This window comes from Misgurnus anguillicaudatus, chromosome 7 (assembly GCF_027580225.2).
Source record: "Misgurnus anguillicaudatus chromosome 7, ASM2758022v2, whole genome shotgun sequence".
Lineage (NCBI taxonomy): Eukaryota > Metazoa > Chordata > Actinopteri > Cypriniformes > Cobitidae > Misgurnus > Misgurnus anguillicaudatus.
The window spans coordinates 28,140,012-28,152,538 of record NC_073343.2 but is presented as its reverse complement, the minus strand read 5'-3'; the positions used below and the strand labels follow the sequence as shown (position 1 = coordinate 28,152,538).

At 36.2% G+C, this 12,527-nt stretch overlaps 1 long non-coding RNA gene across 1 annotated transcript in view; it reads left to right on the top strand.

Moving 5' to 3' along the window:
• LOC141365364 (uncharacterized) overlaps positions 1 to 11,775 on the top strand; it is a 310,045-nt gene extending 298,270 nt beyond the window's left edge. Inside the window, exon 2 of the long non-coding RNA XR_012370592.1 lies at positions 11,696 to 11,775. This is a non-coding gene — a long non-coding RNA (uncharacterized lncRNA). The remainder of the gene's footprint in view (positions 1 to 11,695) is intronic.
• The last annotated feature ends 752 nt before the right edge of the window (positions 11,776 to 12,527 follow it).

Genomic DNA, 12,527 nt, shown 5'->3' with positions numbered 1-12,527 from the left:
CCGGGCGTATGATAGAGCCCTAAGTCTCCATGGGCTATTTTAGACTAGATCTGCTTTAGGTACCTAAAGATGGTGGTGATAGGGTAAGAGTAACTGCATTCCATTTTAACAATCATTAGAGAGAATGATCTGCTTTTCCAGAGATGCTGGCCAATACTTTCTGAGTAGGCAAAGCGAATATAAGCACAGTGCTGACAGTGTCCCCAATGCGGCTTACGCACCATTATGAGTGGTCATGCGATACCAGGAACCCACTCAGACAGAGAGTCCAGTAAGGTCAGGCCTTAGATCTCCCTAATCTAGGATTGACTACGTGGAGCCACTGGGAGGGTGGTTGTTTGTTCCCAAGGTCCATTAGAGAAGAAAAAAATAAGAAGTTTCTAAATAAGAAGTCTATGCCAAGAGGAGTCGACTGCCAAAAAGCACAGATGCTGCGAATTGTTGCTATTTTAATCAATGCTATCTATAAGAAAATGACACATGTAAGAAAATAAGCAGAGTGTGTCTATTAAATAGCCATCGTGTCATGTGATATTCTCTGTGTCTCGGCTAAACTCCCTTTCTCATGTGTAAACGTACAAATACAAATGGTGCTAGAAAGAGTAAACCATTAAAAAAATGCTATTGGGTCAAAAAAGGACGAACACAGCCCGTTAGGTTGTAATTCAACCTTTGCTGGGTTGTTTTAACCCATTGTTGTGTTAAATATAAACATTTTTCTGGGTTAATTTAACTCAACAATTGGGTTTGTTCCTTTTTGACCCAATGCTGGGTTGAATATAACCCAATGAAAATAAAAGCTGACCTCTGTATATGTTTGTAACATATTTCAATACAGGACTTTGGAGATGTGCAAATTGTTTTAATTTTAACGGTTTTATTTAGTTCTCTCCGTCAGTTCTACCTGTTATGAAATCCTGTGAGCAGACATGGCACAGTGTGTAGTGAGGTTTGAAACGTGACACCCTCATCGAACCCCCGGATTCCCGCGGGAGCCCCTCGCACAGACTTACTCAAGCTTCAGAGATGAAAATCAATAAACAATCTGAAGTTCTCTGAAAACATTTGTTTTTGGAGTATAATGAATATACAAGCTCACTGTAACAGTTCGATCTGATGACTTGCGGGCTTTTTTAGCGTTTTGCACATTTGTGCATATTTTTCTTTTTAAAATATTTACATTATAAAATGCGAAAAAAAATGCAAACCTTGAAAGGTGGCTCGGCTTTACTGTTTCTGCAGTCCTGAATAAAATCTAATTTCAAGTCTCTTAAACCCTTTTTATTATTTGCCAAGTCCTGCAAACAATAATTATGAGATTTACAGTGAATTCTCATGATTTTTTCACTGACCAAACCATCTGAGGGACAGCTTTCCAACCACATTTTTTATATTTCTACTAGGGCTGTCAATAGATTAAAATATTTAATCTAGATTAATCGCATGACGTTGGATTAACGTTGGATTTTGGTCGGAATCTGACGTTGGATTAACGTTGGATTTTGGTCGGAATCTGACGTTGGATTAACGTTGGATTTTGGTCGGAATCTGACGTTGGATTTTGGTCGGAATCTGACGTTGGATTAACGTTGGATTTTGGTCAAAATCTGACATTGGATTTTGGTCGGAGTCTGACATTGGATTAATGTTGGATTTTGGTCGGAATCTGACGTTGGATTAACGTTGGATTTTGGTCGGAATCTGACGTTGGATTAACGTTGGATTTTGGTCGGAATCTGACGTTGGATTAACGTTGGATTTTGGTTGGAATCTGACGTTGGATTAACGTTGGATTTTGGTCGGAATCTGACGTTGGATTAAAGTTGGATTTTGGTCGGAATCTGACGTTGGATTAACGTTGGATTTTGGTCGGAATCTGACGTTGGATTAACATTGGATTTTGGTTTGAATCTGACGTTGGATTAACGTTGGATTTTGGTCGGAATCTGACGTTGGATTAACATTGGATTTTGGTCGGAATCTGACGTTGGATTAACGTTGGATTTTGGTCGGAATCTGACGTTGGATTAACGTTGGATTTTGGTCGGAATCAGACGTTGGATTTTGGTTGGAATCAGACGTTGGATTTTGGTCAGAATCTGACATTGGATTAACGTTGGATTTTGGTCGGAATCTGACGTTGGATTAACATTGGATTTTGGTTGGAATCTGACGTTGGATTAAAGTTGGATTTTGGTCGGAATCGGACGTTGGATTAATGTTGGATTTTGGTCAAAATCTGACGTTGGATTTTGGTTGGAATCTGACGTTGGATTTTGGTCGGAATCGGACGTTGGATTAATGTTGGATTTTGGTCAAAATCTGACGTTGGATTTTGGTTGGAATCTGACGTTGGATTTTGGTCGGAATCTGACGTTGGATTAACGCTGGATTTTGGTCAAAATCTGACGTTGGATTAACATTGGATTTTGGTCGGAATCTGACGTTGGATTAACGCTGGATTTTGGTCGGAATCTGACGTTGGATTAACATTGGATTTTGGTCGGAATCTGACATTGGATTAACATTGGATTTTGGTCGGAATCTGACGTTGGATTTTGGTCGAAATCTGACGTTGGATTAATGTTGGATTTTGGTCGGAATCTGACGTTGGATTAACGTTGGATTTTGGTCGGAATCTGACGTTGGATTAACATTGGATTTTGGTCGGAATCTGATGTTGGATTAATGTTGGATTTTGGTCGGAATCAGACGTTGGATTTTGGTTGGAATCTGACGTTGGATTAACGTTGGATTTTGGTCAAAATCTGACGTTGGATTTTGGTCGGAATCTGACGTTGGATTAACGTTGGATTTTGGTCGGAATCGGAAATGCTGTTTTTCTTAAGAATTATTCTCATGTTGTCTGTTAATATAGTATAACATCACAGATGTTTGGCCAAAAGATTGTCTGTTATGTGGTGTGGGGCCAGGGTGGGCAAGTCTCTGATTGGGTGGGCCAGGCCCACTCTGGCTCCCCCGTGGAGCCAAGCCTGGTTTTGCATCTTATATTTATATGAAAAATAACTTATGGGAATCTGCTTTAACAATCAATGGGATAATTGTGCTTTAAAATGCTAAAAGTTGCTCTTACAAGTCATTTTTATGTCATATTATTTTTTTCCTAATTAATTTTAGGAGAACCATAAATTGATCGGTAGAGACACAGTTGATACTTTAATAAAGCATAATTGATAACTCCACTAAGTATCCAGAGCTATGAAAGAGCAACCTCTCAGCAATAAAAAATTCCTCTGGGTATTCTCAATGAGCACATTTGGCAGTGCAGATGTATTTTAGTCATGAAGCCAATCAAATAATATCAAATATGACAGCGATCATCCGGTGTGTCTTAAAAGAAAATAACGAAAGAGAAATGGGATGCCTTAAGCATGAATCTGCCGTTAAAGAAGGTCATGTAAAAACAGAACTACATTCTCAATAAAAAAATAACAAAGGATAGTGGTGCATAATTGTTGAAGAAGATTGACAGGGGTGGCCAGAGCTTATAGCTAAGAGGAGCATCTCATCAATGATTTAGATTTTGTGGCTTGTGGTCCAGAGGTCATGTTTCTTGTTTAAAGTGTCTTACAGAATTAGGCTGAATGGCATCCAGAATGAAAGCGAGCATTATATTCTCCCTTTACATTGCATTTCAAGAGCTCCAGGAGCAATGCAACAAGAGAACAGTATGGAGATTCAATCCTGGATTTTAAGAAAGACGACCAACTGCTGTGGCCTGAAGGAAAGTTTATCGCTCAGAATATGAGCATATATGAGGGAGAAAATAAATAAAGGGAGAAATAAATCTGATGCTGCACAAAAACTACAAATGCATCAAAGCCATTGTTTTTACTAATCTTTGACATGCCCAAGACCACAATCACTTTTTATGTTGGATATCTGTTATTTTGTGTGTTTTTCCCAAATCAGTGACACCACTTATGAACTTGGCAATAAAAGTGTTAAAATCATGGAATTTTTGTGGTAGTTTTGATCAGTACTTAGGTTGATTAACAGATTTATGCAAACAATATTAATCTGATACATTTTTACAGCAGTTTAATTTAGTGGCTTTTTTCACTGTAAAAAATACTTTGCTACCTTAAAATTTTTTGTTGAATTAACTCAGATTATTTCAACTTACTATTTTTTATCTTGACTAGTTGTTATAACTACAATAGTGGACAATAACCTGGGATCTTTCGTCACTGTGGGAATTACAAAAAGCACATGGGTGGGGACATACATTTCAGCACTCCTAAGGGGTGTCATCTGTCTGAACTGCTTAGTTTTAGATACGAGGGGCTCCAACTGTCTGTCCACATTGGTCTCAGCTGTGGGGATGGAGAGAGGCCAGCGACTGGCTGTAGCTGTGATGGATGCACAATGACAGACCTAACTGCACTGCTGGCCCTCCACGTCATCATATACCGCCCTGTGACATCAGCTTTCCATGTCTGCAGGCTGCTTTCTCACCGGCACTTCACAGTACAGCCCTGCAACAAACACGTATAAGGACCATGACCCGCCCCCTGCCCATAACACTAATGAACAGGAGTTCTCCAGCTGGTCTAACGCTAGGCCACTGGTCATATTCTGGGCCATAAAGTTTGAAAACTTAGCTTGAAGTCATAATTAATGTGGTTGGGTCTTTTAAGCCTACGTATGTTTGAGGGGGTACAACGTCTACAAATAAGTTTGAATGCTCAGGGTTAGAGACCTTACAGTTGGTAAGTTGTAGGAAAACTTCTTTACTTTAAAGTCTGCCAACTTTAAAGACAACATTAAAATACTATCCACCCTACTTTCACAGCGACGTTCAGTGCATTGCAAAGTATACATTTTATCAGTACGTGATACCTCAACCTTTTGCGCTTTTTAAAGAGTAACTAAACCCTAAGCTAACTTTTTTTAGTTAATGATCTGTTAAAATGGGGCTTTATTAGTGCTGTTCATTGATTTGAGTAACTTTTTTGACATTTGGGTATAAAGTGTTTCAATGCTTCAATATATGGTGTAAACACACCTGAGTGCTGCCCTCTTCAGGTTGAACGGTGGCTACTGCAGTTGATTTTCCTATTGGATGTTGTGGTACTGCATGATGTAAGCGGTACGACCCTACGTAAGCAGGATCAAGCTCACCATACCCTTGTTACGATCTTACCACACCCTTGGTACGAGCTTAGTTCTCCGTTGGGGTCTGCCCATTTTTCTTGCATTTTTCAAATATTGCCAGCTCGAAAAAATATTTTAAAGCTCGAAAAAGTGCACCCATCCATCAAAAACTAATCCATATGGTTAAAGGATTAGTTCATTTTCTTAAAAAAAAAACAGATAATTTACTCACCACCATGTCATCCAAAATGTTGATGTCCCTCCTTCAGTCGAGAAGATTTATATTTTTGAGGAAAACATTCCAGGACCTTTCTCATTTTAATGGACTTTAATGGACCCCAACACATAACAGTTTTAATGCAGTTTAATATTACAGTTTCAACACAACTTCAAAGCGATCCCAAACGAGGCATAAGTGTCTCATTTAGTGAAACGATTGACATTTGTGGCAAGAAAAATAAAAAATATGCACTTTTAAACCACAACTTATCTTCATCCTCCGACTGTGTGACGAGCCAGCGCGACCTCACGTAATTGCGTAATGCCGTGGAAAGGTCACGTGTTACATATATGAAACGCACATTTGCGGACCATTTTCAACAATAAACTGACACAAAGACATTAATTAGTATCATTCCACATACAACAACGCAGGAATGGTCCTCTTTCTCCACACTTGTAAACACTGGGGCGAAGTTCCGATACGTCATCCGTGACCTCTTGAAGTGATGACGTATTACGTGAGGTCGTGCTGGCGCATCACAGGACCGGAGGAAGACGAGAAGTTGTGGTTTAAAAGTGCATATTTTTAATGCCAAAAATGACAATCGTTTTACTAGATAAGGCTCTTATGCCTCGTTTGGAATCGTTTAGAGTCCTTTGAAACTGCCATTTTAAACTGCATTAAAACTGTTAAGTGTTGGGGTCCATTAAAGTCCATTAAAATGAGAAAAACCCTGGAAAGTTTTCCTCAAAAAAACACAATTTCTTCTCGACTGAACAAAAAAATCAACACCCTGAATTACACGGTGGTGAGAAAATTATCTGGATTGTTTTAACGAAAATGGACTAATCTTTTAAAGTAAATGTCTTTCAAAGCTAAGGGTTTTCGTAAGACAACATTTATATAACTTTATACACTACAGTCTTACACATGTTCATAAGAGAGTTGAGTTCAGGCTGACCTCTGACCCAATGTTACAAAAACCCATCGCTTCACCTCAGAAGACATTTAAATACTGTTTGGATTGTTTTTGATGGACAGTTGAGCTTTTTGTAACTTTAAAAATGGGGCACTATCCAATGCCATTATAAAGCTGAAAAAGCCAGGATATTATTGAAAATAACTCAAACTGTGTTTGGCTGAAAGGAGAAATTTATATACACATAGGACGGCTTAAGGTTTAAAAATAAGATAATTTTAATTTTGGGGTGAACTATCCCTTAAATGCAATTATAGGTGAGAGAGCTTCATGGTTTTTAAATATGTTTTTAATAAATTAAAACTATTTAAGCCTTAAGTTACTCAGTCTACCTATTAAAAAATTAGGATTAGACAAATAAAATATGAATAAACATATTTTTATTTCATTAAAAGCCTTGACAAAATCAAAATTGGCTCTAGACTGGGGGGTGGTAGTGCCCCCTGCCTTCCCAAACTTCACATATGAATGCAATGCATATACAGGAACTTCATCATTGAATTACAGCACAAAAGTGCAAAAAGTCAAGGGGTCAAGCCCCATACTGATAAAATGTAAACCTTGTAATGCACATTGTCACATTGCATTAACTATCTGCCAAATACATAAATGTAACATATTTTGAACCAAAATCATTACATTCAAAACTAATTCCCATTCAAAACAAGAAGTCCCGCCCCTTACTTATCTCTCTTAATATTCTGTATCACTTGGAAGTGCATCTCATTACAGAAGTTAAACGTGTTGCACGCGTTATTTCATGTAAGTGTCTTTCATCTGCCATACAGGTATTGGTTTAACAGTTGTACAAAAAAGAGAGAGGTGATTTCATCAATTAAATATGTTCTCTTGCAAGATATACTAAGTTGTGTTATTAATAACGTAAAGCTTTGTTGGGCGACCCCGGTTCAACCCCTCTTTATTTTCTTATGTGTTTCTTAGAAAGTGCCCGGCAGAAAAATGTTAGGGAGCAGCTTTGCTCCTCCTCTGGTAACACAATGCAGATGAGATTAATTGCGAGGCTATCGAGCCACCCCATTTCTCCGTCCATTATCACATAATGAGAAAAAACAGGTATAAAGTGAATTTCGACAACTGCTAAGTGCTAAGAGCAAATCCTGTTACATGCTGTGATAATGAGTGGTTTCCTCTGAACAGAGAAACACTTACTGCACTACAACTAAATAGCTCATGGATTCGGCATAGATTAACAGCTCACCAAGAACAATTTACATCGCTTTGACAGACAGCCACTTAGCGGATTTGCCAACGAATGTAAAGAACAAACAAACAAACAATCCTTCTCCAAACTGACCATGTTATGTTGTAAAAATCTTACAAATAAATGTGCATTTTTTTTCACCTCATGTAGGAACATGTATCTTCATATGTCAGTGGAGCTGTTGGCAGTAGTTCTTCTGGAGGAGAGACTATTGATTTTGCGTATTGGCTGCAGGCAAGTCTGTGAGGAACAAATTAAAGAGTCAGAGGTGCCGAGTCAGTAATTGCTGGTACGGTCATGGCTCTTCACTCTCGCAGTGTGTATTTCAGAGAATGACTGCTCTGTAAAACAGAAGACTGTAGATTTAACTCAAGAGACATCTACAAGTATCTACAGTCCTATAGCCTGAAAAATACATAGTGTATTATGCACTGCTGCCAAACGGCAATGCTTTCTTTTCCAGAAACGTATACATAGTAATAGTCTATTGAGTTCTGATATGAGAGGCGTGAAATTTAGAGATAAGGATTTTGATGGAATAAAAATTACCAGATCGATTGGACATACATTCAAAATTGGGGCAAATTACAGTAACTTATTACAAATGTACACTGTCCTGAAAAAGGGTCAAATATTGCTGTCACTGCGGTAGTACCCTTTCAAAAAGTACACCTTTGCACCTAAAAAGTTCATATTGGTACCTTATGATGGGCACTGCATGCTCCAGTGACAACTTGGGACTTTTTTACCCATTTTTTCTGAATGAAAATTAGCATAAGATTTAATATTTCATATTTAAATAAGGGAATTTGGCAAGTACATATGAAGTGTTATGTTCCAAAACGCAATAAATCAATTTTGACAAATTTCGGTAAAACGTGTTTTCTATACCAAGAAAGTGACAAGATGAAAACCACTATTTTCTGTTACAAACTTTCACATAGCATATTTAGGTTATAATAACATTAAACATTCAAATCCATAATTTGATTTTCAAAGATTTATTATAAAAACTGATATTTTTATCCACAAAATGCAATAAATCTATTGAATCAATATATAAATGTGCATTCATATTTGCCATGTTATATTCATTTAGTTGGCAAGTGGTATACACTGATTAAAAAAAAAACATTAATGGCTTTAATCAAAACACTTACTTTGTGATATTAAGAACACTGTCATTGCTACTGTCATCCTTATGAGGTCGTCGCTGAACTTTTTTGACAGCGATTGGCTGTAAAATGTTTTGGTCCTGCTTGATTTTCGTTGACTGGGAGTAAAACAATGGAAAGTTTTTCATAAGATCCTCTGGGGTAAATGTGTTAGCATGACGCTTGATGCTGTTGTGTGAGAACAAGCAACAGCCAGCATTTTTCCTTCCCTCGAGTGCCTCGAGATTTTTATGGTTTACGTTTCTTACCCGCCACAGAAAACCACCACAGGTTAAGCAATGCCATCAAATGATTATTTTGTTTTTGATTGTTTGTTGATCATAAAGTACAAAGTAGATGAGGAAAATAGGATTTTGTGTGTATTCAAAGCGCCACCATTATTGTTTAAAATGTGTGGTATGGTGCGCTGTGATTTGTTGAGCGAATTTATTGCATTCTGCTGAGAAGGAGGACCGACGTTTATTGCGTTTTGGGAAAAAAGGGAGAAAAGATGACAGAACATGGCGGATATCAGATTTTGCTTAAAATAAATAATTTAATTTTGTAATACTGACCTGATACAATACTGATTTTGGCAATAATTATTTATTTTTAATGTTTATCAAGTTTTGGAACCAAACTCTTTATATACCATATTGAAATCATTAGAGTATAAATGAATGTTATTCTACACTGCTTGGCACAATCCTCACCTCTCCGTTCCTCCCCCCATCTCCCTGGACCCTATTAAGGCAGCATTTGTCGACAGATTAAATTTTCAACATGCACAGGCAAACTGAAGTTGGTCACTATCTAATGACAGGCAGGGTTGGACGAGCGCCTTTCAAAAATCCATACCTGCCTCACCTCCATCCAGCAGCTATTGACAGTTGTCATTCTGGATGCAATATCACATAAACATTTTCCGATTTCTATCTCTGGTTTCCATTGCTGGGTGAAATCCTGTTAACTTTTGACACGGTCATCTCCGCAACGCCTGTAAAAGCCTCTCCGTACTGCCTGTTAATGCCATAACCCTAACAAACTGTGCACTGGGGGGAAGGAAGAACAGAAGAAATGGGAATCAGACTGGAAATATTGGGAAAACGTTTAATAAGTTTTTGTAACTAATAAGATTTTGCTTTTGTGCAATTGAGGAGAGAAATGAGAGGATATGAAAGCGAGAACTTGTTGAACAGAATCAAGAAAGCAAGCCAGACGTGAACTCATACTACCCGCATATAGAAAGTACTACAGCTCAACTTTGTCAAGAAAAATTGTCAAAAATCGTCCCAGCTGTCACCAGGGAAGTACCCTTTCAAGGGGACATATCATGAAAATCTGACTTTTTCCATGTTAACTCATTCACCGCCATTGACGAGTTATCTCGTCATTTATGAGTTTATATTTAACTAATAAATATGCCTTTTTGGACGAATTTCAAAGTGAAAGTGTAATACCGCTTTTATCCACCAGATGGTGCCAAATTGAATTTATCAAAAACGGAAGTTAAAAAGAGTTAATGATTTATTTTAACTGCCTTTATGTTTGATAGTCATTCTGAGTCTGATCTCTAACATAAATTCCTTTACAAAAACGCAATTTTTTAAGCTTTTTGCTCAAAATGTTGTATTTTTGAAGAGAAATATCCATATTTCAGTGGTTAAAATAAGTAGAAAAAGTAAATATATAATGAAACGTTTTTTTCCCCATTTTGTTTGTTTGTTTGTTTGTTTGTTTATTGTTTGTTTGAAAGCAGAGGGTGTGTTCTTTAATTTGATATAATTTGTATGTTTATATATTTATAGAAAATGATTTTTTCCTGCAAGGAATTTTGTGAACATTTTGTTAAAATCACAAAAATGCAGGTGGGCAACTTTTCTCAAAAAGGCTGGCGGTGAATGAGTTAATGTGCTATAATTGGGTCCCCAGTGCTTGTATCAACCTAGAAAATGTGAAAAAGAATAACCCAGTAACTTAGTTTTGGTAAACAACTCTGTAAGCATGTGAAAAAATGGGTCATTGAAATTTGTCTCCCCTTGTGATGTCAGAAGGGGATAATACCACCCCAAAAACTGCATTATCCATCCACGGCACTGCCATTTAGTGCAGAGATCAACTCATTTGCATTTTAAATGAATCACCCAAAAACTGCACATTTTTGCTAACATTTTAACTACAAAGTGTCAATTTTAACATGCTATAATAAATTGTCCATATGGCATTTTGAGCTAAAACTTCACATACGTACTCTGGGGACACCAAATATTTATTTGACATTTTTAAAAAGTCTTGTGAAATGTCCCCTTTAAAAAGTTCCTAATATGTACCAATATACCTTTGCCAATATACCTCCAAAGTGAACAAAGGAATTAAAGCAAAAAAGTTGGTTCAACTTAAAAGTAAGTTAAACGGTTGACTTAAAGTTTTCAGTTACTTCAACTTAAAAATATTAGTTGACGGGTCAGAAAAGGTGGCATTCGGGTGATGGAAATTTGCTTAAATGAACTTCTTTCAACATACCCAAAACTTCTTTAATAGCATTAATTAACTTGTCAAATCTGTGAATCCGCAAAACGGGGGGCTTAATCTATTTTTTACTTTTTAATACATTTTAATAAAGAATCCATGAGTCATTTATTTGTCATTGATGTTACCATAACAACATTAATGTTGATACACTGAAAAAAACAATACGCTGGATTTACTAAAAAATAATAATATGTAGTGCACAATCTTTGCACCCACTTTTTAAAGTAAGTTTTACATGGAATTTTAAGCAGTTTAAGCATTTGCAATTTTTAAAGTAAGCTTTACATGGAATTTTAAGCAGTTTAAGTTAAAAAAAAAATTAAGCAATTGCTTAAAATTCCATGTGAAACTTGCTTAAAAAGAGGGACGCAAAAATGATGCACTATATTTTTTAGTAAATCCAGCGTATTGTTTTTTTCAGTGTACTAAATATTTTTTCTCATTACAGCTTGTGTATATAGTTAAAGGTTGAGTAGAGGAATGATAACAGCAAGAAAAATAATTGATTATTAATATGTGTTTAATTAAATTCTTCATCTTTACCCAGCATTGTATGAAATTATCTGATTCTCAGTTTGACTTTTTTCTTTAAAACAAACAAAAACAAAAATATTCCACCAAAAAGGCTTTGATGCAAAGACTGAAATATCAATATCATGTCTTACATCCCATATCAACAACAAAATATTACTAGAAAGTACAAGAAAATACATTCATAACACCAAAACTTGGTTTAACACCAATGACACAATGTAACACCAATGACACAATTAGAATATAATAAGAGATAATGAATATGATAAAACTTGTTTTGTTTTTATGCTTTTATGTTGGTCAGTTAAAGGAATAGTGCTTAAGAAGTACTCATTAAAGAAGTAACACTAATGACAGTAACACCAATGATGGTAACACTAATGACAATTTATAGAAAAATAATATTTTAACAAAATGGCTGCCATTAGCCATGTGCTATTTCATCAGAGATGTAACAATCACATACTTATTCAGTATAATGTATTTTTATGTAAAGATCTTAACACTCCAAGCTATAAAAAAAGAATAACACTAATGACATCCAAAAAATCTTATCTCAAAATTCTTAGATATATCATAATATTTTAGACAAATAAGGTAAGACATCTTAAAAACCTTTTGCCTTCCTCCACTGCACTTCTTTCACTGACCTCTTGACCCATGAAAAACTTTAAAGAGCTGATGCATTGTTTCAAAATAAAAGTGTTTGGGTAGGGTAACATGACATAAATTTGGGGGACAAATATTTATTTGATATTATTCATA